Raw genomic sequence first — 7,128 nt, 5'->3', positions numbered from 1 at the left:
AGTCCAAGAAGAAAATGACGAAACCGATTTTTATTTTATCACTTATCGGGAAATGTGGACTGCATCATCGGCAGCAATTGTCCTCTGGCTGATGCGAACCTGCGTACCCTTTATGGCCAGCAACAGGTGAGACCGCCCACACACCCACCAACCACAGAGATAACAAATTCAGCACATAAATTAGCGACACCAGAGCAAATAGAGCTGATTCGGAATGATTGCCCCGGCCACTTCACTCCACACACCGGCTGTTGACACTATAAGGAATGTGCGGCGAAATGAGGTCGATTACCACACACGCCTGCACATACAGCTACGTTTACCAAAAGGTGATCCTTGATTTCCGCTCGGCACGGGAACCGAAAATAGAAGTCCCTTGAGGGAGGCGCATATTTCATCCAGTTTACTTCCATCGACGATAACGCAGCAATTTAGTCAGCTGATTATGAGCGGCCAAGTTATGAGGATGAGCTATCCAGGAAGGTTGTTGGCGGCCCACGCCTTTTCCGTGGGGTCAGTGCGAAATTTGTCTTGCCGCTAGAACATCGAATGGCAAACTGGAAGTTCTCGAAATATGGGAAGTTTGTCTCTAGGTTCGGGGTAGTAATGTAAACTAGAACTTCAGGTAGATTTCTAGACATTTTGAACGGTTGAGTCCCGACATGTCACAGGAGCATTTCGTTTGTCCACAATTCGATTTGTCTAACGAGCGATTCGAACTTTCAAACGGGCTATCAGATCTGTCAAACGAGGTGAGACGCATAGCATGGCAATATAAATTCTACGTGGGTTCGTGTCCTTGCTCATGATATGACGCGATCGGATGAGTAGATGGCGGTAGTGTTCAACGTATTTTAAATATGGCGTCTTGGGCAAGAATTTGAATGTTGCTTGAATGAGCTGTCACGTCGATTCGTCGGTGGTCATAGTCCATGTTGTTTCAACCTGCCCAAGGTCGCTGTGAGGGCTAGTAGAAGATCGTCGAAGTTGTCTGCGGAAACGATGATGTCCAAGCTTTGAAGAAGGGTCTTCATGCGTCGTTGCCAAATAGCCGGAATATTCGCAGCACCATAAACAGCTCTCGTGGGGGTGAATGAGTCCATGCGTTGCAGTATTGAATGTGAGCACATGACGGAAGTCACTGTCGATCGGTAGATGCGGTCGATCAGGTCCAGATGACAAAACAAAGAGGCTCCCTTCATTTGGTTGAAGATTGTGTATGTTAATATGTACACTATTTCAAAGATAACTAAAAACTGTAGGTAGTATTTTGGAAAATGCTACTATTTACAATAATTCATAACATTTTAGTTTATGACTTGTCCAATTAAAACTACATTGTCAGTAGGTCACACGTTATCTATATTACAAAAAAAAAATTTATTTAAATACCTGTAATTCGTGATTCAATAAGTTTGAAAAGTCCATTTACAGTACTTTTATTAAAACTTCAAAGTTACAGCATTAGATGGTTACATTTCTCCAGTTCGAACGAAATTTCGAACCTTCCTCTTGATGGAGCCCATCAGCGCTCGCACAGTGGAAACGGACACGGATTCAGCGCATTTCTTCCATTACTTCCCACATTTGCTGGATGTCCTTGACTGCCCCGCCCAGAGGGTAAGTCAATATGCCACCTTGTGATTGTGCTGATTGTGTTTTTTTTGTATGGTTTTGGGTGTTTCATGGTGTTTACGTGTCGAACGAGCTGTCAAAACGTCAAGCGGCAACATACAATGTTTACTGGCAACCATAATTTCCACAACGCTGAAAATTACAGATCCCCCTGCGATCGTAGTTGTTTGTTGGCGTGGACGGTAACTCTGTAACTCTTTACTCCTATATAGTAGAATCCAATAAGCAAACGTCAGACTGTGCGACATGGCGGACTTTATACCCTTCTACCATAGAGGTAACTCTAAAACTAGTAGGTCCCGAAGAAACGAGCTCTACTTTTTGACTCAGCTCTGGTACTATCTTCGGTCCCAAGCTAATCGATTCACCCCTCGAAACATAGGAAATTCCACTAACCTCTCATTTTATCTGTCAAACTTTCATAGCGAATCAAAACAAACATTGCGTAGTACTAGAATTTCGACTAGAATGGGGTACGTTAATCGTTTGCTTGGGACAAATAGGCTAGTCAAGTAGTGAGCCAATTTAAAATCGTTAGTTTCGTTTTGATTGTTGATTGTACCACATGGCAACACTAAATGTACTAGAATGTTTTGGTTCTATTTCTTTCACTCTACTCAAAACTGAAATGCATAAAAAATGGCAAAATGATACACTCTTTGCACACTGTCAAAGATCATTGAAAACAAAATCAACTTTGTTCAAATCAAAACAAAAATACTAGCTCATCTGGTGGATGATGGCACAAGCTTTTAAGAACATTCTATTACAGCGAACCACATTATTTTAATTGATTTCTTTGCCAGTTAGTCGTCTGTCACTTGGTTTGTGCTTATACCCCGTACCCCCCATAGGATTTCCAGTGAAAACTAGATGCATGAGTGCTCATTGCAAGACAGCTTATATTACATGATATAAGCCATAAGGTAATAGCATAGAGGTAACTCTAAGACCACTGGGTCCCGAAGAAAATCATTATTATTTTTGGCTCACTCAGTACCAGAACAACGGTCCCAAGCAGTCCCAAGCTATTTCACTCACCCCTGCATGTTCTGCATGAATCCACACACCCCTGATGTTATCTGTCAAACTTTAATAGCGAATCAAAACAAACATAGTGTAGTAATAGAATTTCAACTAGAATAGGGTACGTTAATCGTTTGATTGGGACCAATAGGCTACTAAAGTGGTGAGCCAATTTAAAATCGTTAGTTTCGTATTGATTGTTGGTAATAGCAACAATCAATACGAAACTAACGATTTTAAATTGGCTCACTACTTGACTAGCCTATTGGTTCCAAGCAAATCGATTAATGTACCCCATTCTAGTCGAAATTCTAGTACTACACAATGTTTGTTTTGATTCGCTATGCAAGTTTGACAGATAAAATGAGGGGTTAGTGGATTTTCCTATGTTTCGAGGGGTGAATCGTTTAGCTTAGGACCGAAGACAGTACCAGAGCTGAGCCAAAAAGTTGAGCACGTTTTTTTGGGACCTTCTATTCTTAGAGTTACCTCTATGGTTTAACTATAAGACTAGTAGGTCCCAAAGAAACGTGCTCAACTTTTTGGCTCAGCTCTGGTACTGTCTTCGGTCTCAAGCTTATCGAAGCACCCATCGAAACATAGGAAAATCTACGAACCCCTCATTTTATCTGTCAAACTTTCATAGCAAATCAAAACAAACATTGTGTAGTACTAGAATGATGACTATAATGGGGTACGTTAATCGATTTGCTTGGGACCAATAGGCGAGTCAAGTAGTGTGCCAATTTGAAATCGTTAGTTGCCACCGGTTAGGGTTGCTACAACTCTGGAGAGCATTCTGTATGGTCGTTTGGGGCGTGTGGTTCTGGATATGGACAAACAGGCACAGATAAATTCTATTCCAACTCTTCACTGTAATAAACTAGTTGGCCCTGAAAGGGCCGTTTTGTTGTCAAAGTTGGTGATGATTTAACTTCCGAAACCGTACAGAGTGCGTCTCTGTAGCTGCAAAGCGTAGATAACATCCATGGCCGCTTACGCTTAGCGTGTGCAGTGTAGGTGACAGCATCCCGGATCTCATTTTCCAAGAATACCTTCAGCACATCTCATAGATCAGACCGGAGATACGTTTGACACCGCCACGGCGAATCAAACGACGAATGGCGGTTATCACGAAGAACCTTGCAATGGCGCTTGGTGCCTTCTTTACCAAGACCTTTTCCTCTTTTGCAACGACCAGCCATTGTTGCTTGTTAGGTAGAAGAGTGGACTACCTAACCTGCCATCATCTTCCTATTGCTGCCTCTGCTGCCTGTTCAACACGCCGTCCGAAGCAAACATAAGTTGAGGCTAGACAGCTGCGCTCTTTTATATCTTTTCAGTTTAAAGCAGAATGATGTGCAACCAAGTGGTACTCGATTATGACGACTGGGTTTGGGAAGAACGTTTATTTCATGAAAACAGTGATAAAGTTGTCACTTTTTATTTGTACAGTTTCTAGTTTATTATTGAAAATCATCAGTCGGAAGCATTGCTTTTCTGATCGATTGAAGATAAAACTATTGAAATTCGTCCAGAGGCAGCTGAGTTATTAATGTTAAAAAAAATCATAATTGTGTTACATGTTCCATTTTCGGTTTTTACAAAGTGTACCCCAATACAAAAATCACAGACGTAGCCCTACGTCAAAAAAAATCAGAAAAGTTTACAGAACTTCCGAAAAGTACCCGCAACATCTGAGAAGTTTATAGGATTTTAAGAGAATTTCAACGAGCAACAGGTTACTTTATATTGGACTTAGGATTACAGTGTAATGAAAGGCCAGGTTTAGAATACGAATATTGACTTAATATGTTGTCACATCGAGAGCACATTTACGAATAAACAAAATGGTTCTTTTGCACTTTCTTCTCTCTGCTACGCAGTCGACCCTGCTGACATACCGATAGGGATGTACACGCACCACACCTATACTGTAGAGGTGGCACGATTGTTGCCTCTCCAATACTCCTCCTCAACCAATGCTGTCACCACTTGAAAACAATCCCATCATTTCAGCAAGCTTCTTCTGCTTGATCGCACCAAGCGGTTTTGTAAGCACATCTGCTACCATATGCTCCGTCGGACAGTACTTCAAGTTCAACACCTTGTCGTTACACATCTGCCTAACGTAATGCGCTCTGGTTTCAACGCTTCGAACGACGACTCGTACGTTCGGAGCTCGCAAATGTGATGCAACTCTGATTGTCCTCCAGTACTGTTACAGTACCCTGACATGGTTCCCCAAACTCCTTGAGCAGATTCACAAGCCACACCAATTCCTGAGTTGCTTCGCTGAGCGCCACATACTCCGATTCCATCGAAGACAGAGTGACACTCGTTTGCTTCCGACTACACCACGAAACGGCAGCACCAGCGAACATGTACACAAAACCAGTGGTTGACTTCCGGGTACGGATATCACCAGCCCAATCCGCATCAGAAAATCCGACCAGGTCACCACCAGTACTGTCATACTGCAATCGCCAATCTTTAGTCGTCTTCAGGTAGCGCACGACTCGCTTCGCAGCCACCCAGTCCGCCTCTGTCGATGAACTTACTCTTCGACCAAGTATTGATGCACTTACTGCCACATCCGGTCGAGCACATACCGCTATGTACAGTAGTGCTCCGATGAGACTTCTGTACTTTGCTCCATCAGACAGCAAAGGACTCTTGTCCTTTCACGTATCCGGTTTCCATTGGAGTTTTTACACCTTTTACATCACGAAGTTCAAATTTCTCAACGACTCTGTCAATGTATCCCTCCAAAGATACACTGTATCCACCTGCCTCACAATGTAGCCAAGGAAATAACTCAGATCGCCCAGATCCGTGATATGGAATTGCTTCTTTAACGCTTCGTACACCACTTCAATTTCCGCTTCTTCCTCACAACCAACGAGAATATCATCTACATATACCAGCAAGTAGACCTTTTTTCCCTTTCACTATCTTCGTGTACAGACAGCTATCGGATGTGCTTTGCTTGAATCCCATGCTCTGAAGAACATAATCCAGTCGCTTGTTCCAGCACCTAGCAGACTGCTTCAGCCCGTAAATGCTCCTCCTCAAGCGACACACCATGTTCTCCTTGCTCTTTACCACGTGTCCGGGTGGTTGCACCATGTACGTTGTGTGTGTAGTTACCGGTGCAAAAACTTCATCGTAGTCTTCGCCGTACTTCTGGGAAAAACCCTGCGCTACCAGGCGTGCCTTGTGCTTGGTTACCTCACCAGCTGCGTTCCGTTTCAATTTGAAAACCCAGCGGCAACCGACAGGCTTACGTCCCTTTGGTAAGTTAACCAATTCCCACGTTCCATTTTCTGAATGGGATTTCAACTCATCCACCATGGCTGCATTCCATTCTTCCTTTCGTTCACAGGTCAGTGCTTCCTTCAAGTTCTTCGGTTCCACTTCCTCCCCGGATACAGTCCCAGCTGAAAATATTTCCTCAATCAACCTGCTTGGGGGAAAGCCCTTCGTGGAACGCATTGAACGCCTTGAAATTTCGTCCAACGGAAAACCATGAAATGGAGAAACACCATCAGAAGCACTACCATACATCGTCGAATCCAGATCCGAATCATCATTTTCAACATTTGTCTCCAAAGATCCATCAGAATCCTCTTCCTGATCTGATTCATCCGAAAGCATCACCAGTGGCCAGTGTTGTGAAAATATCAAAAGATCTAATCTCACCAATGTGCATAATCTCATTTGAGTATCGTAAACCAAAAACTCAACACGCAAACAACAGTCGATGATATTACAAGCTGTGATACGGTTGCTATGATATCATGCTAACAAAACTCCCCGGCTACAATTCTCACCCAACTGTGTTGCTTTTGAGCTTCAAGATTTTTGCTGTACATCCGAACACGAAACGAAACTTCCTTCACTGCTGGCAGCAGTAACTTCGTGTCTGCCATCTGTGAAGCGTAAAGAAAGATAGCAAACTATGCTTTCTCTTTCTAAGAAAACGATGTGCAAAGGAATCATTTTTTTGGTAAGTCAACTCGTGGCTGTAATTTTACATGTTCTGAATAGACTCGCAATATCAAAGGAGCTTGTAAAAACAATATCATGCTTGATATTTTATTCCAATATCATGCGTGATATTGGGAGCCCTTGAGAGCGAAACAAAATCATTTGAGTGAGGATTATGCCATCACTGCCAGTGGCACGTCGAAAAATTCTCCTGTGGCTGGAGACTCAGATTTTGGAAACGTGCGAACGGCTTCTTTCACACTGCACAGCTCCAGAAATGTTGCATCTCTGCTGATCGTGACATAGCCCGTCTGCACATCCAAGAAACGGTACACTTTTCGTCCCTCCGCATAACCAACAAAAATCAACTTTTTGGACTTCATATCCAGAGCCTTCCGTTTTTCCTTCGGAACGTGCACGTATCGTACGATGGCTTCTTCTTGTTCCATATTTCATACGGTGTACGGTCAATCGACG

The sequence above is a fragment of the Ochlerotatus camptorhynchus genome, unplaced genomic scaffold, assembly GCF_037179485.1.
Source record: "Ochlerotatus camptorhynchus isolate MF236.1 unplaced genomic scaffold, CSIRO-AGI_Acam_v1.1 ptg000063l, whole genome shotgun sequence".
In the NCBI taxonomy this organism is placed as follows: domain Eukaryota; kingdom Metazoa; phylum Arthropoda; class Insecta; order Diptera; family Culicidae; genus Ochlerotatus; species Ochlerotatus camptorhynchus.
This window is presented reverse-complemented; position numbering follows the sequence as displayed.